The sequence below is a fragment of the Ursus americanus genome, chromosome 15 (genome assembly GCF_024610735.1).
Source record: "Ursus americanus isolate L20-20 chromosome 15, mUrsAme1.1.p, whole genome shotgun sequence".
NCBI lineage: Eukaryota > Metazoa > Chordata > Mammalia > Carnivora > Ursidae > Ursus > Ursus americanus.
This window is the reverse complement of record NC_142141.1, coordinates 30,815,372-30,840,226: the sequence shown is the minus strand read 5'-3', so window position 1 is coordinate 30,840,226 and position 24,855 is coordinate 30,815,372.

Here is a 24,855-nt window from a genome sequence, read left to right as displayed (position 1 = left end):
TATGTTGAGGTATGTATTGTATTTGTAATAGGACAATAAATTATCTCTAAGGAATTAGATTTTTATTTTTCTCTTAATGGCTTCCTCTAATTTCCAGATTTATTTTATAATCAATATATATTTCTTTATAATCCAAAAAAATAATGAAAATGGCATACCAATTTACCATTGCTACTGTTTCCAGTGTTTTACTGTTTCATCATTTTTATGCTCAACTGCCATGTATTGGAATTCCCCCGTGGAAATGGCTACCATGGGTTGATCCTTAGGAACATTCGCTCTTTCAATCAAAGGTTCAATCAGCAATGTCACCATGTCTCCTCTAATACTGATGCTGTGCCCTGTATTTCAGCCCTCAGTTCTCCGGCTTGGACTTGTTTAGACCCATTGAACAAAGTAACTGAGCATTTGAGGCACAAAAACTTCTGGCGGTTTAATTTATTGAGACTCCAGGAAATTTGAGGGTTAAACTTCATTTAAGTCACTCCGTAGGCTACTGGGTGCCGATCCCATTCGCAGGGTGACTCAGCAGCAAAAGGCAAAGCTGTTTGATAAATTAGGCCACCTGCATATGCTTGAGAAGTGCTTTGTAAAAAATACAGAACTTGTATAAAATTGGGGTTTCAGTTGGTCATGTTCTGAGTCATCATTGCCTTTCCCCTCCTTCTCATGGATGCCACACAGAGACCCATGCAAAAGCTACTCAGCTACTCCTCTTCCACCAGGGACAAAATCTTGGATGCCTGTGTCTGGGAGCCATTAAGATCAGTGGGGGCTGTGGCCTGAAGGCCAAGAGCAGAATGAAGCCCTTGTGATGCTTTGGTTTTCTCCAGAACCCTGAAATATTCTTGAGGCTTAAGGCATTTAGGTGCTGCCATAATGCCTGTTTTCTTCTACAGAACAATAACTTTATTATTAGCTGCCTTTGAATTAATGAAATTCCTTTGGCTGGTGCTGTTACTACACCATGTCAATGAGAAGGAGTAAACTAAAGCAGGCAAACTCTTCAACACACCACCTTGTTCTCATACACCAAGCCTCGACAGAAGAAAACGTGGAGGCTTACCCAAGGGCTCGCTAAGTGATTGTTTTGAAAAGCTATTCATTCCTCCCCAAATTGCAGAACATGCTGCCCGGAAGCCCTTTCTGAATTGCTTTTTAACTTCCAGAAGCATTCTACTTTTAAGAGTGTTTGCTTCAATTGTGATTTCAGGGGCGGAGGGGGAATTCACACAAAATTTTCCCTGGAAATGACATGAACAGGACACACTGAGCTTTAGGGACAACTTCATGTTTATAGTTATGCTCCTTAATTATGTTGCGTTCTGGAAAAAGAACTGAATGAAAAACAGATTAGGTTCAAGCTGGAGGTACAGTGACCTAAATAAATCCAAGTTTTTCAGGTGTTTGGTTCTAAGAGCTGCTGTGAAAGTGGCCGGCAACTTGTCATTTTAGTTCAATGAAAAATAACAGATGGAGCTTTGGTTTTTAGCTTTCTTGTTGAGTGCAGACATGTTCAGAAGTGTCTTACTCCCCAAGTTTAAATAGTTGCTAAGTCCTGTAAATTCTCATAATATCTACTATAACTAATAAGTTTGACTTGGCAATGTCTGTCACAGAAATCTCTTCCTTTCCAGTGTCGCTACCAAATCCAGGCCCTTAAAAACCATGTAATCTAAGAAAATTGGTAAGCCTCTCTGAGACTCAGTTTCTCCCTCTGAAAGAGGGAGAGCATTTCCAGCCTGGTAGGGTTTTATGCTCTGTGTATTACTATAGGCCAGGTAGTGGTTTTGCAAATACCCATTCAGGACCCTCATAATACCCCAATGCTGTAGACAGATACCACAAGTACATCAGCAGAGGGGAACACTGAGTCACAGAAAGAAAAGCAACCTGTTCAGTGCCACACAGTTTATGGTAGGGTGAAAGCAGAATTACAGCCTGGTCAGTCTCGCTCCAGAGCCTCTGCTTTAACCACCACAATGTTTGGTGAGGTTTTGAAAGAGACTCTATGTAAAGCATTCAGCATAGTACAGACTCTCTATTTACTAGCAATCTTTACTGTCATTTACAGTTCTCATCAGCCAATGAAAGCAGAGTTCCTTCTGTTCTTATGCTGTCTAATCAAGGGAAATAGAATCCACCCCTTGGTTTTGGCACTCTTGTCATCACTTTATTGCCACTTACTCAAGAGGAATTAAATCTTTGTTGCTAAAGACTCTTAAAAAAAGCCGTAGACATATTTGAGATTTGATGCACTATATAGATGCGAGATGTGGACAGAATTCTGAATTTCTGAAAACTGAAGGGTTATTTTATGTATTTTTATGAACTAATGATGAGATAGGTATTCAATAATGATAGCTATAAAAATTTGAGGGGAGGGAACCATCTCATCAAAATTACTTCCTAGCCTGTCTACATGGTTTTTAGAACCAATCACCTTGAGAATCTGTGTGTATGTGTATGTACACCTATTTTTTATTTTATGGGTACAACAGATTTTTTTTTTTAAACTAAAGAGAAGTAATGTGAAATGCCTGTCCATTCTCTTCAGCCTAGCATTCTCCCATCCATGGTCCTCAAGTAGAAAATCTAAGAAACTCCCTTGGGATGCATGTAGCTGATGATGGAGGTGATCTTAATAGCCCACTTTGGGGCCATGATTGGCTTTAGATGGCCCCCATTTGGTACTTTTTCCACAGGTAAAGTTGGTAGGATTGAACTCCCATCTCAAAGCACTAAGTAAATAAGGAAGTTATATATAGTATCTGTTCTAAACCAGCCTAGAGTATCAGTTCTCTTTTAGAGTTTTTTCCATCTTGTTTCAATACATAAGAGTGTGATAATCATCCTGTTGACCTCTCCCCTCCTAGGTTGTTACATGGAAGGTATGAACATATTTCTTATAAGCTCCTTTTCTCCTAAGACATGGAGATCAATAGAAGTAATCAACATTAGCTCAGTTGCTTTATTTTACAAGGGACAAAGGTTTAGTACTCAAGGATTCAAATTATTTTGTGGCTAGATCTCACTAACACAAATTTATTTCTTATCTGTGTGTGTTTTAAGTCAAAGTCTGCATAGTATGACTTACTTTTTTTTCTCATCATGGTAACATTATCATAACAATACCATTTAAAAAGTTTTCCCTACATAGGCTGACACTGGCTTATATTACTCATCTTTCATTCTGAAATAATTGCAAACAGAAGTTTAAGAAATTTCCCTTAAAACTATAAGGTAATTAAATGATCTGCGCCGGATTGTGGAACTTGTTTCATTACTTTATGAGTGTCCCTCATAGTACTGCCCTCTTTCACTGGAAATATAACACTCATACTTGGTATTTAAATAGGGGAAGGTTGTCTTATAAAAGTAAAATTAAAAGAATACTCTCATGCTTACAGAAAAAAAATCTGCAACAGTTCTGTTCATCACTCAATTTTCAAAGACAATAAGAAAGAATGTACTCGTTTATTGTAAACAAAGATGAAACCCTGAATAACTGGAAGAATATCTTTGTCAATGTGGAAAATTCCACCAGAATCCAAAGTGACTACAAAGTTTAATCACGTGCTACACATTTAAGTCTTCCTGTTTTCATGAATAATTAAATGTGGCAAGACAGAAAAATACAACTAAAAAATAACTTGTTAAAGTAATATTCTGATTTCCATTATTTAGCAGTTATGTGATTCAATTTGTTGATTTAAAACTGTGTCTTCCTGGAGAACAATGACAAATAGATCCAAAATATTTTTTTTTATTTGGCATTGCATAATCTGAAACAGGATAATTGGTGGGACTGACTGAAGACAGATGAATATAATCACAGGGAAGAAACAGGAAGAGAAGAGAAGGGAGGGAAAAAAAGAAAGCAATGAATAAAATAATAAATACAGAAGCAGTTCAGAGCAAAGGTCTTGCAGGAGGTTAGAAAAAGGAACAGAACATCAATCAGCTCTCTAGCAGCCGAGGATAGAGTTGAAGATTGAAGAGCTTTGAGGTCTCTAAGGAATCAACAAATAATTTAGGCATTAGTAATCCTAAAAGGGTCCTGGTATTTTTCTGTGCAGTTTTTAGTACTTGGGCTCTGGATTCAACTTGATTGGGTTGGACCTGACTCTACTACATACCGGTTGACCATCTTTTGGTAAATTAAACCACTATGTGTCCCTTTCTTCATATCTTCAGACAAGGAGAAGGATAGTACTGACTTCATTAGATTATTAGATTATTGGGACAAATACCACCCTTAGACCCTGCAAAGGTGCCCCTACTCTGTGCCCTGTATGATAGAGTATCCTGTGTATTACAAAGAAAAACAAAGTGAATTTATTAGCACGCACACAGGTGCATGAGGACTAGCTTGGTTCTCCTCGATGCACATATCTACTTCCATGACAGCTTTTAGACCACAAGGAAATACTTTTCAAATTCTCTTGCTCTATGTCCTACAAAGAAAGGACAGCCGTGTTCAACTCCAGGATTTGCGGATTGTTCTGTTGCCTATTTCTGAGTGCAACATAGCTTCAAGGTGTTGGGAAGATTGTGTTGGAAGCTCTTGTAAAATCCTTCCTGTCAACGGGAGAGCAAAAGTTTCTCACACAACAAAGATCACTTTCCAGTAATGCTGAACTTCCATCTTGTTTCTTTTCCTGTATCAATTCCTGTTTCCAGAGGTATTCACAAATCTGTGAATTAGCAAGTACTTGCAACAGTTGCATTTGGTGGCTAAGGGAAATTGTCTAATATTAAACAATTCATATTATATTTGAATGAGTGGGACGTAAACCTTTCCTCTATCCTGGCACCTAGATGGACATGTGAGAATTGATAGTAACTACTTCAATAATGTTATAATTTCAGTTTTATTTAAATAATTTTAACTTAAAAGTTTCATATTTAATAATTTTATTTTGCACTGTGTCTTTTATTCTGATTAGATGACTTTGAATATTTTAGAAAAAATAAGCTCAAAACAAAATTATTTTATTTTTGATTCTCAATTTTTACTTTAATGCATATATTCTGATACATATATATTCATATTTTGTACACTCAAAATTATTATACTTTCTATTTTTTAATTCTTTGAATTACTAGGATTTGTAGAGCACAAATTATAGAAAAAATTGATTATTACATGACATAAGAAAGATTTTGCTGAATTGAAACCAAGAAAACAAATTTTACAAATAGTTATGTAATAATTGATAGATTATATATTTCTTTGTTTTATTTTTCATCCAAATATTCTTTTTTTTTTTTAAAGATTTTATTTATTTATTCGACAGTGATAGAGACAGCCAGTGAGAGAGGGAACACAAGCAGGGGGAGTGGGAGAGGAAGAAGCAGGCTCATAGCGGAGGAGCCTGATGTGGGGCTCGATCCCGTAACGCCGGGATCACGCCCTGAGCCGAAGGCAGACGCTTAACCGCTGTGCCACCCAGGCGCCCCCATCCAAATATTCTTAATCCACCAACAGAACATCTTTCACTATATTTGACAATTTTGTTGTTTTATAGGCATATCTGTTAAAGTAGGAATGTAAAACATGTTATATTTTTGTGACTTGATGACAAACTTGGTTCAGAAGATCCAATGATATGATATATGAGCTTAAAATAGTAAAATTAGGGGCACCTGGGTGGCTCAGCCATTAGGCGTCTGCCTTCGGCTTAGGTCATGATCCCAGGGTCCTGGGATCGAGCCCCGCGTTGGGCTCCCTGCTTGGCGGGAAGCCTGCTTCTCCCTCTCACACTCCCCTTGCTTCTGTTCCCTCTCTCGCTGTCTCTTTCTGTCAAATAAAAAAATAAAATCTTAAAAAAAAAAGTAAAATTAATTTTAGCCATAGCATCTAGGCACCGAGAAACAATAGTAAACGAAACAGACAAAAAACTTCACGGGGCTCATTTTGTAGTTCAGAGGTCCACAAACATTTCCCATAAAAAGCCAAACAGTTGAGTACTTTAGGCTTTGTGGGCCATATGTGATCTTTGTCACATATTCTGTCTGTGTTTTCAAACCTTTTAAAAACGTAAAAGTTCTTCCTCACTTGTAGGCCACACAGAAGCAGGCCTTGGGCTAAACTTGGCCCTCAGGCCTTAGTTTGCAGACCTCTTTTATAGTACCGTCAGCTGTAGCACGTCTGGAGGGGAGATAGTGGGAAGCCAAATCACGTCCTACACACTTCAGTATCTTCTAGGTTCGTCACTGAGTCCTAACAGGCTTCTTCTGAAAGTCAATGTGGGTCTATGAGTCAAGCAATTATGGAGTGGGTGTGGTGGGAGGGGGTGAGGCATTTTCAAGGCCAAGAAAACTAGACACGACCACGTACTATATGCTCACAGTAACTCTTCCATACAAGTCACTGTCAGGACCACAGCTGGAAGAAGAGCTGAGCCGTCAAACTGTCAAAACAGCCAACTTCAGGTATCCAAGTAAAGCAAGAGGCCTAATGGAAGTAACAGTGAAGCTCGTAATCACATGCTGCACAGTGTGAGCTAGAGACGAAAATTGGCGCGAGCACTGACTTGCCCTGGACTGGTCCACAGGTTGAGGGTCAGCTGGATCCATACAGAGAGGGGAGTCATCTCACTGCTAGGGGATTCCCCCAAAAAGAGGCTCTCCTGTAGTTTTATGGACCTGGCAAGATGGGGAGAGAGAGAGGAGGGTGAGGATGGGAGATTGAGTCAGAGTGGGGAAAAATGTCTTCGGGTTTCCCAGCAAGGAGATTTCCAAATAGAGGCACCTGGGCTAGGAGTGCAGCTCTGCCTAAGAGCATGGCCGGCCAGGGGGCCCAGAATGCCTGACTGCAGCTCTGTCCAGACGCTGCCCTGCACCAGCTGTGAGCCACATCTGGAGAGGGTGGCTTTCCCCCATGAAGCCTGCCATGTGGAATCTTTGTAACTGCTTATGATTAGGTGTGAAAAATCACACAAAGGTGTTTGGTCAGGAGCTGGACATAGTCCCTTTCTCTGATACAATAAACTTACTCCTTATTTAGCAAATAGTTACTGAGCACCTGCTATGTGCCCGTTTCTAGGCTCAGCATTACGCACCTCTTTGGCTCATGCAAACATTTGAAAAGTAGAGTCTTTGCGTACGCAAGTAATCGATTCATTTTTGAAATATCCAAGTTACACCTGGTTTTAGATTGTTCACTATAGTATTACTATTGCTAAAATTTGCTGCTTTAAAGAATGGTTGATTTTAAAATAGTTTGTGGATATAATCTAATTCATGGTTTGTAGATGCTGGTGAATACTTCGGCAAAGCTTAAAGTTTCTCAAAAAATCAAAATATCCTCAGTTGAAGAAATGAGTTTTTACACATACTGATGGTTTAGGGTCTCCCACAATATACTGATCTGTTAAAATAATATCTATCCAGAACATGTATGTATAAAGACTAGGGAGTCTTTACTAAGAAAACTTTTTACTGGTTTTGATCTATTGATGTTTCTGTTGAAATTAGTTGTTTTCAAACAAAAACTTGAGTGTAACAAAACTGTGCATATGGCTCTAAACTCAGTTTTAAGAAGTGTCAGTAAATATGTATCAACAGTCACCGTGTGTGTGTGAGATGATCATTTTATCCTCCAATGATTCCTCATTGTTTTAAACCTCTGTGGCAAAAAAAGAAGTTGTTCCAATCAATCCAAGACATACAAGATTTCACTCTTCTCAACAAAGACGAATCTTAGAATGTTTAAACTTTGAGTTCTATTCAATGTCAAATATCAAAGAACTTGAAGTCAACTATGACTTGATTTCTGCTTGCTTTTTATGGCGAATATGTTGTAGTTTAAAGAAATCACAAAGGAGATAAAAACTTCGACCAGTAAAGCAAAAATATACTTGCAGAGAGCCAAGTTACAAACCTCTAGAGAGGACACAGCTGTGTTTCCAATATTTTAGTTTATGAAAAAGGGGGAAATGATGGAAAAGCGAAAGGAACTAGGAAGGCCTTTTATAATCCTGCATGAAATTATTCTACACAGCTTGAATCTATTCACTTGTTTCCCACAATGTCTAAAACCATTGCTCTATCTGTAACACACTATTAAAATTATTTTACATTTTTTGAGGTTACAGAGAACTTAGAAACATTTGTTGCTCAAAGAGATACATCTCAGTTATCAGAAAGTCTTTTATCTTGAATACCTTATTAAGCAAAACTGCTTAAGAAAGATATCTTCTTATATCTAATTATTCTTAACATTGCCTGATAAATTGTCTGTCACAAGCCATTTATCACACACACACATATATGTGTACTACATACATATATCTCTAAAATGACTCAAAGGAGAAAGTGTTAAGTATGAGGTAGGTCTTGGACTACCTCAAAGCCACAATGTCACTTTTTAGCTGTGTCATCTTGGGCCTGTTACTTTACCTTACTAAATTTAATTTTTCTCAACTATAAAATAAGACTGGTAATAGTATCTTCTTAAAATAATTCTTCTGAAGACAAATGAGATAATGTATATAAATGCTTATCTTAATTTTGGCCCAAGCCGCACACAGTAGGTGTGATGTTTATTATGCCATTTTCTGATTATTAACGTCATTAGCAGTTGGTTTTTTGGAACCATGAGTTATGATCATTGATTATGATACAGTTGACTTTAAATCCCAGAGACAGGAGAGAACCATGCTGTGAAAGGTGCCTGAATCTCACAGTCTATGTCGGGAAGGCAGTGTACCCGGGGAATGTACAGAAATGTGGATATCAAGCAACAGGAAATATATAACCCTCTACAGCTTAAAACTTTACACCCGAGAAGGCATCTTCATGTCTCGCCTAGGCTGCCTGGTGGGTCCTAAATAAATTTGTTGCATCTCATCAGAATTGTATATGGTAAGAAGAACTTCCATTCAATCTCCCTCTCAATTTGAAGATTTCAACGGAAATGCCATTAGCGCCCAGACACTTCAGTATATTTATGACTTTCATAACAGCATGGCCAATTTGAAATTGAGTGCAGAGGTTGAGTCACTAAACCTGGGAAATTACCATGGGTTTTGTTTACTAATTTAGCTTCTGCAAGTGAAATCAAAGTAGCTTAAAATAGTCAACTGTTGCTGCTAAGGGAGGGTTTAGAACTTAGCTCAGGTAGTGTCCTGGTACTGGGCAATGGAAACATTTGCCACCGGTCTGGAAAGGGAATCTTTGACAAAGGGAAATTGTTATAATGTATACTATTGTTTTCTTGGGGACAACAAGTATAAGTGACAGTCAACATTTGTAGAGCTTACGGGAAAAATAAGCCACAGAAATCAATTTATGAAGACTGATGATTTTCTACAAAGAATAATGAATTTCAACTGAAGAGGAATCCATCAGAAACAGATAGTGAGGGTGAGGCACCAGTGCACATGGGATAAAAAAGGAGATCAGCAGAATATGGGAAAAGAAGCGTGTACATCAAACTGGAAAAGAGACTGGTTCCAGGCACTTCTACTAGTTCCTTTTCAAGGAAAAACCACAAATTAATATCAAAATGTATTTGTGTAATATTGAGGTTTGTTGATTATAATTATGTGGAAGTTGAACATTCCCTAAATGGCCAATGATTTTTTTCATTTGTGTGGCTTTAGCTGTTCTTAGCAAAGAATTTTATCATTTTAATTAATAGTTTATCACTTTAATAATATCTCAAGTTAAAAACATGATAATAGGTACTCCTATATAGAGATCCTTGGCCTGGATGGTACTTATTTGACTATTATAACCTAGGTTTTGTTGCAAAATACTTGAATATTTTTAAATGATTTGCATTCTATTTCTTAAAGATTTTATTTATTTATTTATTTATTTATTTATTTATTTATTTAAAAGAGAGAGAGAGAGAGAGAGAGGTGAGCAGGGGCAGGAGCAGAGGGAAAGGGACAGGCAGATTGTGCTGAGCTCAGAGCCCAGTGTGCGGCTTGATCTCAAGACCCTGAGATCATGACCTAAACTGAAATCAGGAGTCTGACGCTTAACTGACTGAGCCACCCAGGTGCTCCAAGGATTTGCAAACATTCTTGATCAATCCCTGTTACTTTCCTGATGATGAACTTGGGATGTATTATTATACATTTTGCACACAGGAAAATTGATTCATATAAGTTAAAAATTATGAAAGTTAAAATCATGAGAAATATATGAAAGAAAAATTTCAGCCATCACAAAGTATCTGTTATTGTTTACTATAACAATATAAAGCAAAAATAAAAAAATATATATATATATAGGGATTGGAAGTTGTGGTTGTATTTAGGTTCTAAAAATACCAGTCACTCTTAGCTTGCATTTTGGCCTAAATTTTGCAGTAAATTTTTCTAAGTCTCAAAAGCTTTGATTGAGGTTGTCAGATACGCTGAGGTATTTTGGAACACTCCACAAACATTAGGGTGTGAATAATTTCTCCCCTGGAAAGGCTCTCGTTCACTGATTGCTCATTAGCCAATCTTAGGAGGCATAATTTCACTTTATGCATCTTTGTGAGTATTTTCTAAAGCACAAATTTCAAATTTCCTTCTTGCATTGATGACATAGCTGCCACAACATTATAGTTCTTTGTTGTGCTTAAACTGACAACCCTGGGTCTGGAAGAAATAAGTGGTTGTTTTCATTCCGTGCAGTTGTGAATAAACAACATGTTGGATCATCTCACTTTTCACTGTCAGGCTTCATCACTGCTGCCCTTTCTGCAATGCAATTATTAGGTAAGGGATTATTTCATTCCCTTTCATCTTTGTGGAATTTGCCAAGAATCCGAGGGTCATTTCACATAAGCATTGAGAATTAAGAGTGCCGGTTTCAATTTTATTGATATCTCCAAATCCAAGTAAGACCAAGAAGGAATGACTAAGATCTTGTTTTTCAGGTTTTCGCTTGTCTTTACTTTTACTTTTATATCTAACACCTTTATTGAGCTCTAATTCACATCCCATACAATGCGGCCATTTAGAGATACAACTCAATGGATATTCGGGTATTCACAGAGTTTGGCAACCATCACCGCCATTACTTTTAGGACGTTTCCATCACTCCAAAAAACCCCCTGTACTTGCTAGCAGTCACTCTTCAATTCCCTCCATACCACTCCCTCCCAACCGTAGGCAACCATTAATCTACCTTCCCTCTTGATTTGTCTGTTCTGGACATGTCATGTGGGTGGAATCACTCAGTATGTGGCTGTGGGGACTGGCTTCTTTCATGTAGACATGTTTTCAAGGCGCATCCATGTTGCAGCATGTATCAGTACTTCCTTTTTTTATTGCCAACTAATATCTCACAGTAGGGCTGCATCACATTTTATTTATCCATTCACCAAGTGATGGACATTCGGGTGTTTCCATTTGGGGCTCTTATGAAAAATGCTGTTATCGACATATGTGTACACGTTTTTGTGTAGGCATATATTTTCATTTCTCTGGGAGTAGAATTAATGGATGATATGACAACTTTGTGTTTAATCTTTTGAGGAACTACCAGAGTGTCTTCTAAAGTTACTGCACCATTTTACATCCCCACCTGCAGTGTGTGAAGGTTTCAATTTCTCCACAATCTTATCAACTCTTGTTACTCTCTGCCTTTTGATTACAGCCACGCTAGTGAGTGTGATGTGGTATCTCACTGTGGTTTGATTTCATATCCCTGATGGCTAGGGATGTTGAGAGACTTCATGTGCTTGTCTTTACACTTTGACCATGTGCTCTCATTCAGAAATAGTTACATATTAGTTTGGGGAGTAGAGACTCAGTGTGGTTAATACGTATTGCATGTCATGTGGGTGTGTGTTTGTGTTGTGTGCTGGTATACTGTCCTAATTCATGCAAGATTATCGCTCTTGGCGTACGGTTTTGCATTTTAGAAAGAAAGAGGCTCAAAAGAATTCAGGGACAACAAAAGAGGCCAATTCAAAATCATAGACAAAACTGAGGGTTAAATTCAGGAAAGCAAGAATCCAAAGTCAGAGAGAACATGATAAAAATCCAAAGTGAAGCAAAAGGGGTGCTCTCTGTGAATAGAGCTGAAAAACCCTTTGTTACCCTCTGTTGACCATTGGAGTCATAGAGAATTGGAGGTTGGGCTGATTTATAGGTATAATGTCAACAAGAACAGTGAAGAGCTTATTTTGATTTTGTCATCTCCATTCTTATTTTGCATCAGATACTCTAGGGCTGTTGAACATCCCTCCCCACCTAAAACAATGGAGAAAAGAAACATAGAACTAGGAGGAGGCTTACAGATTATACTCTGTCTGGACCTGCTAATGCCAATGTAAGCTGACAATAGCTAGGAGAGAGAGAAACAGAAAACTTGCAAACCAGTATCTAAACTGGAGGATAGGAGATGTGGGAGCTCTGACGACTGAATAACAGGGCTTAGCTTGTTGGCAACATTGAGTTTGGGAAAGGAGCTATCATTATTTTCCTGGTCTAAGATAAAAATCCAAATCTGAGTAGGATCACTGTGAAGTCCAAGGACAAAACCAAACGAAAGAAACAAAATAAGTCACAAGATGTAGAACGCAGCAAGTCCAAATCACTTACAACATTTAAAAGTTAAAGATCCTGATCACACATCGATTTTTGTCTCTTAGAAGAGGCCTTTCCCTAAGCACAGCCACACAACAATAATGCAATTCAACCCCTCATTTTCTGGATGAGAAACTAAGGATCAAAGAAATTAAGGGGATTTATCCAATTAAACTAATACTGGCTACATGAATGGACTCCAATTAAACTAATACTGGCTACATGAATGGACACAAGAGCTAGAACTGAGAGCTAACTCTGAACGTAGTGATCTTTCTTTTTCTTTTTCTATCTTTTTTAAAAAAATATTTTATTTATTTATTTGAGAAAGAGAGAGCACAAGCAGGGGAGAAGCAGGCAGTGGGAGAAGCAGGCTCCCCACTGAGCAAGGAGCCCAATGAGGGGCTTGATCCCAGGACCCTGGGATCATGACCTGAGCTAAAGGCAGACACTTAACCAACTGAGCCATCCAGGCATCTCCTTTTTTTTTTTTTTTTTTAAGATTTTATTAAGGGGCGCCTGGGTGGCTCAGTCGTTAAGCGTCTGCCTTCGACTCAGGGCGTGACCCCTGCGTTATGGGATCAAGCCCCACATCAGGCTCCTCCGCTTGGAGCCTGCTTCTCCTTCTCCCACTCCCCCTGCTTGTGTTCCCTCTCTCGCTGGCTGTCTCTCTGTCAAATAAATAAATAAAATCTTTAAAAAAAAAAGATTTTATTAAGTGATCTTTCTTTTTCAATATTACTTCAACTATGTTTTCAAGTCAATAGCAAGTTAGGTATGGTTCTTTATGATATAACAGAGGGAATATTTGCTAAAAATACGATTAATTTAGGTTTAACAAACTCTATAATTCAGTTTCTTTTCCAGCATTTTCCAGTTTTGCTCTATGACTACCACTTCAAAAAATATTATTCCATTCTGAGACCCTAATGATTAACTGTTCTCAATCATTAAGCAAGCATAGTATTAGGCCTACATTCTACTTACTTTACGGTGAATAAAATACTGTGCAAATACTGAAAAATATACAAATACTTGTATTTGTACAAGAGGGATTAATTAATAAGTTTCTAACAATGACTGCCACCCTAAAAAAGATTGCTCTGATTTTATTATTAAAAGAGACAAAATTACATGTACATTTGACTGATCTAACCCATCTAAATGGTATTTCTTCATGGCGGGATAATAATATGAAGTAAAATCAACTGAAACCAAAAAACCAAAATAAATTGTTGTGAACAGTTGAAAGATAATGTATAGACATTGGCTAATGCTTGTTATGTAAATAACTTTAGGAAACTTATTGTCTTTTAAATTTTTATTCGTTAAAAAGAAAAATGCATATCACACTATGTCTATGCCAGAAATAGTTGTGGCCTACTTAGAGTGCTAAATGTTAAATTTCTGAATCAATAATAACCTCTTTCTGTTTCTCAGATATTTATAAATCTTTCCTCCCTTTTAGGGTCTTCAGGGATTTTAGGCCGCCAAGGCACTAAAAGAATCTTGTACAAAGCATTTACACACCACAGACGGGCTTAGCGAATATTTGTTGATAATGAGGTTGATGATAAATTATCACTTATTTGTTATGTCTCAGAGTGGTTTATCTGCACTGGAATGTTTCTTGTTAAAAATGATGTTGTCTTCCTACGCTTTGGTTTTTAACACCCCTTGATGATCGCCTTCACAGAAATTGATGTAAGGAAGTTGTCATCCTGTTCTCTGTGTCCCAGTGGCAATTACAAAGAGTCTGTAGAGATTGAATGAATTCTCTTTAAGCCTCTGTTTAAATAGATTTTCAGCATTTATCAAATTACAAAAGATAGTTGCACAGTCTAAAACTTTGCAGATGTAGTTTAAAAAGTACCTTAAAAATATTTCCACAAGGGGCCCCTCGGTGGTGCTGTCCGTTGAACATCTGACTCTTGGTTTCCACTCAGGTCATGCTCTCAGGGTTGTGGGATCGAGCCCCGTGTCGGGTGTAGCACTCAACAAGGAGTCTGTTTGACTCTCTCTCCCTCTCCCTTTATCCCTCACCCCCGCTCACTCTCTCTCAAAAATAATAAAATAAAATAAAGTATTTCTACAAACCCCCAATTTTATGCAACTTTAAAATGACTTATCCAGTGTTTCTCCAATGGAGAGAATTGGCTTTGTTGGGGAACACACCTTGAATGACCATTGTGTGTGAAGACCTAGGCCCTAGAGGAGGGTCCAAGGGGAAAGGGCAGCAGGCTCCATATAAGACAATAGCCTAGAGATGTTCATGCGTCCATAGAGCTAACATCCGTATTTAAGTTTTGTGCATAACTGCAAGCATAAGCCTTTTGTGTTCTAGTGCAGTCTGCCATAAACATGGATTTCTGGAATGAATGTTTCTTGGTCACACAGAAATTAGTAGAGTCCTATCATTTGAAAAGTGAGGTACAGAGGATGACGAGAGAACATAAAACTTTTACTAGTTCAATAGAAACATGAGTTCAGAGCCAGAGTTGACTGGAAAATCCACCTGTCCCCCTTTGAAGCACTGCCTCTTCACCTCCATTCCGAGTCCCTGGAGACCTTGGAGGAACAAGGGTTACCACCGCCTGTGGAATGGGGTTGAGGTGTAATCACTGAATGCAACTACTCCTGACATCGAGATCCTAAGTGTCTGGGGACACTTGTTGTGAATTTGGAAAATCTCTTCCTAATTTTCATAAGGAGTAATCACCATTTTGTCCACTTACGCTCCGAATCAATCCAGCAATAACCTCTTATTTGATGGCAGGGCCATACATTCCCACTGAAGCTGCCAGCTAGCCAGGGCCTTTCCCACTCCTTCTCTGATCCCGATGTGGGCCAGGACGACTTGGCACCCTGGGCAGCCACGTCAGTTCTCTCCTCTAACATGTTCCCATAAGTAAGGACAATGAACTTCTTTCCAAATTTTTTTGCCACCTGGTACACAAGCTATAAAACAGAGATTTTACTGAATAAAACTTAAACTTTTATTGATTCAACCTCAGGCCCCTGTTTAGAAATGCACATGAGTTCAGGGGTTCAAGACTGGGAAAAATCATGCTATATTCCCGTATTGATGAAAATGTTTTGTCAAAGTACTTTTAACATTGGAAGGTTTGCAGAGGAGGTCATTGCCCTTGCGCTTAGTCTCCGATTTTATTTTCAACGTAAATTCTTTTATATATGTGGTCTACCTTGAAAGAAATGTCTCCCAAATAATCAACTCTGTGGGTCACTATGTCATGGCCAAAGGTGATCATCATTATATCTGCCATCATCCTTTCTGATTTCAGGTTTCTGAATTTCCATCCTCTGGCATATTGGCTCTGGCTCATTTTTGCCTCAGTTTCTTTTTGACCTCCAATCTTGATCATTAGCTTAAGCAACGAAACATTACAATACTTTAGAAATTAAATAAAAATAGTAATTATATTAAAACACCACAACTAAAGCATTTGTTACTTTTGTGATCCAAAGGAAGTGTTCGAGGGGTACCTGGCTGGCTCAGTTCTTAGAGCATGGACTCTTGATCTTGGGGTCGTGAGTTCAAGTCTCACACTGGGGTAGAGTTTACTTACAAAAAAAAAAGTTGTTTGGGGGGCCAAGTATTCAGGAAGGAATTAAAACTTCAGTGTTTTAAAACAAATTTGTGAGAGTGTAACTGCAGAAAACTGCAATGGTTTTTGTGAGTGTGTATGTGTGTATGTGTGTGTGAAGCAGAAGGGAAACAAAATACAAAATCACTTTCAAATAGCTAACTTGAAAGCTGCAAAGACGAGCCAAGGAATCACACACACCATCTCCTTTGCTAAATAGTCTGGGCAAGCTGCAAGGGCCATGCCAATGCGTTCAGCATAATGGGTTCTAACCGTAGTATCTCCTCATTTTCATGTAACATGACAATAGCACCAATCACTGATACTCTCGGGCTCCCTGATAAACACACATGCCCGCATGCACACACACACCCTCATTTTCATGTAACATGACAATAGCACCAATCACTGATACTCTCGGGCTCCCTGATAAACACACATGCCCGCATGCACACACACACCCTCATTTTCATGTAACATGACAATAGCACCAATCACTGATACTCTCGGGCTCCCTGATAAACACACATGCCCGCATGCACACACACACCCTCATTTTCATGTAACATGACAATAGCACCAATCACTGATACTCTCGGGCTCCCTGATAAACACACATGCCCGCATGCACACACACACCCTCATTTTCATGTAACATGACAATAGCACCAATCACTGATACTCTCGGGCTCCCTGATAAACACACATGCCCGCATGCACACACACACCCTCATTTTCATGTAACATGACAATAGCACCAATCACTGATACTCTCGGGCTCCCTGATAAACACACATGCCCGCATGCACACACACACCCTCATTTTCATGTAACATGACAATAGCACCAATCACTGATACTCTCGGGCTCCCTGATAAACACACATGCCCGCATGCACACACACACCCTCATTTTCATGTAACATGACAATAGCACCAATCACTGATACTCTCGGGCTCCCTGATAAACACACATGCCCGCATGCACACACACACCCTCATTTTCATGTAACATGACAATAGCACCAATCACTGATACTCTCGGGCTCCCTGATAAACACACATGCCCGCATGCACACACACACCCTCATTTTCATGTAACATGACAATAGCACCAATCACTGATACTCTCGGGCTCCCTGATAAACACACATGCCCGCATGCACACACACACCCTCATTTTCATGTAACATGACAATAGCACCAATCACTGATACTCTCGGGCTCCCTGATAAACACACATGCCCGCATGCACACACACACACTCCGCATTATAATCACTCTGTGTGTCAACATTTTTACTGTCAGAGAGGAAGGAAGAAAGGAAGGGAGGAAGGAAGGGAGGGGAAAAAAAGAAAAGAAAAGAAGGAAAGAAGAGAAGAAAGAAGGAAAGAAAGAAAAGATGCCAAAGTAGCCAATATTAAAACTGGATTTTGCTGTGCACTCATGTGAAAAAAAAATTTCAAGAGCACAGAAATTAAAGACAAATACAAAAGAAACAATGACAAGAAATGTCTCCCCAATTCTCAGGTGGTTTTGTATATTCCTCGCTTCGTTGCTATGTTCCCCTGGCTTTGCACGTGTTTCTGTTTGAGAAATATGCTGCACCAAATGTTCTCTTCACGCTGAGTGGTTTAGACTCCGGGCCATTGTTTTTTTCATTTGTTCATTCGTTTATCAATTCATTCAACACACGTCTTACAGAACCCATCATGTTCCAGGTTCTATACTAGGCTCTGAAGATAGAGAGATGGATAAGACGCAGTCCTCGTCTTCAAAGAAGTAAAAATCTAGTGGCAACAACGTAGGACTGTTTGTAACTCAGGTAGTGACTGCAGTGACATGTACATATGAGGTACATCATGAAATCGTAAAGAAAAGTCACTTCTTGGAAAGGTGAGGAAAATCTTCCAGGAACAGGTAATTCTAGGATAGAGCTTTCAAGTGTGAGTAGGAACTTGGCGGATAAGGAAATGAGTCTCTTACGCAGCATGGACAAGGGAATGGAGTCCATAAACATCACAAAGGTGAGACGAAATTTCAGGCGATGTGCTAGAGCAAAGGAGGGACCAGTCCGATGCGCTGAATTGTGCTCACCTCCCTAACTCCATTGATATATCACATCAACCCTCAGTGTGATGGGCTGTGGTACTGGCCTTCAGAAGGTAGTTAGGTTTAGGTGAGGTCATAAGGGTGGGGCTTTCATGGTAGGATTGATGCCTTATAAGAAGAGAACTTGCTGGATCTTTCCACCAAGTGAGGACACAGCAGGACGGTGGCCTTCTGTAGACCAGGGGGAGATCTCCCTGCAGCCGCTGAACCCTACTGGACTTTGACTTGGGAGTTTCCAGCCTCCAGGATTGTGGGAAGCAAGTATCTGTTGTTTAAGCCACTCAGTCAAAGGCATTTTATTATGGCAGCCTGAGCTGACTGGAAGATCTTGGAATGTGAGGAAGGGCAGGTGGAGAAGTGAGCTGGGCTCAGACTGGGGAGCCTCGTTGCCCTGTAAAGAAATAAACCTGATATTCTAGCCGAAGGAGATGGCTGATTCATTCTGCTTCTCTTTACATAGGCTGAGTTTTCCCCAGCTATTTCCTCAAATTCTTAGTGTAAATCACTCCTGGTCCACCCATTATTGACCCAAATATGCTCTAGTCCCAAACCGAAAAGAACATGTGTTCTCAGGTTGAAGCAGATTATCTTCCTTCCAACGACGAAATCTGAAAAAGCAGGTTGAGGGGATGAGTAAAGGTACCAGAATAGTCACTTTCTAAAACAAAAGCAAAATAAAAAGCAATGCATAATCAATTCACAATGGCACATTCAACTGACACAATTTCACCGTATTACTGGACTGTTCACTTTTATTAACGAACAATTCTCTTTGATTTGTAAGCAGTGCAAGGGAATAAGCAGCTTCAGGGGATCATTGAAAAAGTGTGAATTAGTATCTTCTGCTGATTACAGATTGTCCCGATTTATGATGATTCAACTTAAGATTTTTTGACTTTATGATGGTGGGAACGTGATACATGTTTAGTAGAAACGGTACTTTGAGTTTTGAATTTGGATCTTTTCCCTGTGCCAGCAACAGGTGGCACAGGACTCTGTCATGGAGCTGGAGAGTAAAGTGAGCCTCAGCTCCTCGCCAGCCGCGCGATTCTGACGGTAAACAGCCAACACGCTCACAGCCATTCTGTCCCCATACAAACGTTCTGGTTTTCACTTTCAGTGCAGTACGCAGTACATGACATGAAATACTCAACTCTTTATTGTAAACTAGGCTTTGTGTCAGCTGATTACACCCAACTTCAGATTAACGTCAGTGTTCTGAGCATATTTAAGGTAGCCTAGGCTAAGCTCTGATGTTCGGTAGGTTAGGTATAATAAATGCATTTTTGATTTAGGGTATTTTCAATTTATAATGGGTTTATTGGGATGTAATCCCATCACAAGTTGAGGAAGATTAGTACTAAATGTTTGGAAAGAATAATTTTTACATCATTTTCTTCTCCTAATGTTACACAAATGGGAAGCATGAAAATGATAAAATGAGTAAATATAGTTCTTAAGAATAAGGTTTTAGTAAATGACTCTTGGCTGAGAATTTATTCTTTGATGAAAGCCTGTCTTTTGAGTGTGTGTTTGTGTGTTTAAGATGTGTGTATGTATATATACACACACATATATATACATACATATACACATATATATACATACATATACACATATATATACATACATATACACACATATATACATACATATACACACATATATACATACATATACACACATATATACATACATATACACACACATATATACATACATATACACACATATATACATACATATACACATATATAATACATATATACATATATAAAAATATATAAATATATATAATATATATAAATATATATAAATATAAATATATATATATTTAAAATAATCCTGAAGCTCCAATGTACCCTTATATACTACATAGTCATTATTGGCAAAATCATCTGTATCTACAAATGTTACTTGTTTAATTTAATTGTTATTATATACAAATTAAAACCAACCCTCTAGTTCATTTCACTACCAAACTCAGGATTTTAGGGTGCTTGCATAACGCTACATCATGTTCATCTCCCTTCCCTGAAAAACCTCAAGACATTTACAACATGTTATAGTTTGCAAGGAGTTTATATACGTAGTGTTGTCCAGTTTGATCCTCACCAGGGTGCTGTGAAATAGATATCGTTAACAGCACACATTTATAGAATGTGTAAGAAACCGTGTTTCTATGTGTATTGACAGAGATCCATTCTTTTGAGAGAGAACCCTTCTGACTCTTCTCAGAGTAGGGAAGCTGGAGAATCACATGGCTGAGTCCTTGTTTAACGGGAGCTATTAGCTCTGAATCTGCTATGTTACATTTATTTTAAATACATAAATAAGGCTAAGTGGGGGAGAGGGAGATCGGAAAGTGAGAACTTCAGGTGTTTGCTGATAGTTGCTTCCTTTTTCTCGTATTTCTCTAGACCTTTATTTGTAGTTCCCGGTCTTGAATGTTGAGTTGGTTTGACACATGGAAGTGGTCTAGAAATAATAGACAGGGGCTATTTTCAACTACTGACGGGCATGCACAAGCCATTTGGTAGCAATAGAAAGGAAATATTTTCTTAATTCATTTTGAATAGAGCTATTTAGACGAGAAGGCTAATTAATATTTTGCTGTCCGGGTCACATCAGTGTGTAGTTGTTGCAGATCAAGTGACTTAGGTTTTGGCCTCTGGTGCTATATACAGCTTCTGCTGACCACGATTTAAAACATAAGAAGGGTTTGTTGGTTCTTTTAGGGATATACAGTCACAAAAGTCCTGAAGGGATATGATTCCCTAATGAGAGGTATAAAACTTGTGAACTGAAAGCAATCATAAAATTTAAATTGTATTTTCACTCACCAATGGCTTCATAGGGTAGAAATTCTTATTCAGACAAATAATGAGCTTTCACAATAGAAAGGTAAACAAAACAATAAATTATGATTAGATAAGAGTTCTTCCCTGCTGAGACAAATTAGTCAACACTTATTCTTCAGCTGTGATACATAGATGTTATAATACCAAGAGAGCTTTGGGAATAAATTTGATAAACATAATTAAAAGAGTCTGACAACTGTACTCTTTTGCTTACCATATGCGTGTGTGTTGTAATCTCGTACCTTGATTTGTATCTTACTTTGTCATATGTCCTTAAAGGAAATCAAAAGGAGAGCTTACGTGAGTGTTTTAATTGCAAGGGGAAACTAAATACACTTGAGGAAACCTTGTATTTGATATTTTCCAATTGGAAGTTCCTATGGCAATGGCAGATTTTCCTCAACCATTTATTTACACAAAAATTTTGCCACTTAAATGCACATGTTTAAAGCAGTCAAATGTCTACTGTTTAAAAGACTGTTTCTTTGACTTTAGTCTTCTAAAATTGGGGGGGTTTTTTTGTTTTGTTTTGTTTTTTAAGATTTTATTTATTTGTTTGACAGAGATAGAGACAGCCAGTGAGAGAGGGAACACAAGCAGGGGGAGTGGGAGAGGAAGAAGCAGGCTCCCAGCGGAGGAGCCTGATGGGGGGCTCGATCCCATAATGCCGGGATCACGCCCTGAGGCGAAGGCAGATGCTTAATGACTGCGCCACCCAGGCACCCCAATAGTAGCATTTCTTAATATCATTCTTTAAGTTATTGTTCTTTGTGAATTTGTTTGTTTGTTTTTTACCATACTCAGTAAATACCGTTTTCCATCTCTTCTTTAAGGTGGACTGTGTTAATTTGTAGGAGCTATTAAAGCAAAGCATTCATGTGCTACTCTCATCTGCGCAATCTTTATGTGAGCTTTGTTCACTTTTATTTTAATAAATTTCAAACCCAATTTTTTGAAAAGTAGCCTATATTTAATTCATTTTCCTTTGGGAAAAAGAGAGCCTTTGGGATGTTTTAATTTTTTTCTTACATTAAATTTCCAAGAAATTGTTCATATCTGTCAATGTAATAAACACTCAAAACCAATAAGTCATTGACTTACTGGTTTTGAGGTTTTTTTGGAATGTTCCTTCCAAGTAAATGTAATAGTAAAAACTGGTTTTACCTGAACTCGACTCTCAGCAGAAAATTCTTTCTTCATCGTGTTATGAGTATCCTATGACTATTCTGAAGAAATATTTGCCATTTGATGTATAAAGTTAGAGGAAGAGGAAAATCTTTTGGTGTGCTACATTTAGAACACTGGTACTAAAATATATATAGGGGGGCGCCTGGGTGGCTCAGTGGTTAAGCATCTGCCTTCGGCTCAGGGCGTGATCCTGGCGTTCTGGGATCGAGTCCCATATCAGGCTCCTCCGCTGGAAGCCTGCTTCTTCCTCTCCCACTCCCCCTGCTTGTGTTCCCTCTCTCGCTGGCTGTCTCTATCTCTGTCAAATGAATAAATAAAATCTTTAAATTATATATATATATATATATATATATATATATATATATATATATGACTCTTGTTTCTTATATTAGAGAGTAGCTTTAATCAGACTAACCCTCTCACCATAAACATTACAGATATCAGAGAACAACCAAGGCTGCTTAAAGACCCAAGATCTTATAGAGAAGGATAATTGGGTATCTTTGGGGGGAAATAATGAGTGTTATCTTTATATTAAGCCATACACACAAAATATAATTTCCACCCTGGGCCTAAATATATAGATCTGATTATAAAGAGAAGATAATACAGATTGTATAAAAAAACATAGAATCTTGGGTTAGGCAAAGATTTCTTAAACAGATCGCATTAAATACTAGCTATAAAGGACAAGATAAACTTGAATTCATTAAAATATAATTATGTTTTAAAAAGAAAGCATAGGAGAGTGGAAAGGAAAGACACAGAATGGTAAGAGATATTTGCAGCAAACGTATCTCAAGTGATTCATAGATAAACAATCCTTAAAAATGACCAAGAAAGAAACAGGCAGTCTGATTTTTTAAAAGAACAAAAGACCTGATCCAACCACTTTAGAGTGAAAGAAAAGGCTAAGTTGTCAATAAAAAAAAAACCAAAACAAAACAAAACCAGTAATAATATGAAAAGTGCAAAATAAAATCACAATGGGATATCACTACATAGCCACCAGAATGGTTTCAATGTCGACAAATTTACAGGCAAACATAAACACACCAGAAATCTGATACATCAAGTTTGGGGCCAGGGTATAGAGAAACTTACTGAAACTTACTGAAACTAAGCACAGCGCTGATGAAGGTGTTAGTGGGTACAATTATTTTGAAAGTAGGCACTATCTACTAATGCCAAACATCCGCTTTCTATGTGACCTTGCCTTCCATGTCAATAGAGACCAAGCTGAAGAACTGAAGGTGGTTGAAAACATGCATGTTTGTTTCCCCACAGCAAAAGGGCTCCCAATTTACCCTTGACCGATTTCAGTTAAGCTAAAGGTTAAACCATACTTTGCTTTGCTGAACTTGTATCGATTCTATCACGTGATAAGGGCTGGGAGGCGACTTTTGGCAATGAGATTTATGTGAATGCCACAAGATCAGAGATGGGACAGACAACGAAGCAAGAGTTCGTAATTTTTGCAGTTTGAGGATTCTGATGTTAATTTTCTTGCTTTATAAATACATAATTTTCATTTGGTTGGGTTGAGGGTCCAAAGTTGTGTTTTGTTTTTATTTTTCTCCAAATGAAGAGAAGCCTACTTCTGTCTTGTCAGCTCATCTGAGCAGAAACAGGCTTGAAGTTGATAGAAATAAGATCAGTGTGTTTCTTTCAACAATCCCTTCGTTCATGTTCACATGTTCTTACAGAATGCTTTTCCCCCTATTTTTGTCATTTAAATGGGCAAGAAAAAATAATGCAAAAACTTTTTTAATGCATATGTAATAAATGTGAAGAGGTGTCCACCTAATTCCTATTCTTGTCCCCCCAACCTCGCTTCCCTTTTGGACCCCACAACATTCTACCCTCACTTGAAAGCTGGCCTGACTTCGTGAAGCCAAGCCCAGAAACAAAGAGGATGAAAGGAAAGTATGTTGCTTTTGAACCAAGTAGGATTAGAGAAAAACTGATATTTACCAAGGCTCTGTTATATACAAGGCTTTCACATCATTTTCCCTGGCAGTAACCTTGGAACACATCAGGGAGTATCTTTCCCAAGCAGAGGAAGCCTCTGCACTGCTCTAAAACCAAGAAAGCTTTAGAATATTAATGGATTATCAGATCGGGCTTTATAGCAATCTTCAAAATGCCTAGAAAGCTAATGGGAATATCTGATGATTCCAGTTATCATTTTAATTTTAAGTGTTGGTATAAATTTTAATGAAACATGTTTGTGTGCACAAGTATTTAATCTATACAACTATGGGCATTAGAGTCATTTGCTTCTCTGGAAACAGTAAAATCACGTACGTGTTTGGAAGAAAGGTCAATGGACAAGAAATGAAGACACTGGTGTCCAATCTGGGAGATTATGAATAAACCTCCTATAAACTTCTGTGTATGAGTTTTTGCATGAAAAATTCACTCAGGTAAGCACGTAGAAGTAGGATTACCGCGTTTTGCTTTATAAGGAACGGCCAAACACTTTCCAAGTAGCTTACCATTTTGCATTCACACCAGCAATGAATAAGAGTTCCTATTTTTCCATTCC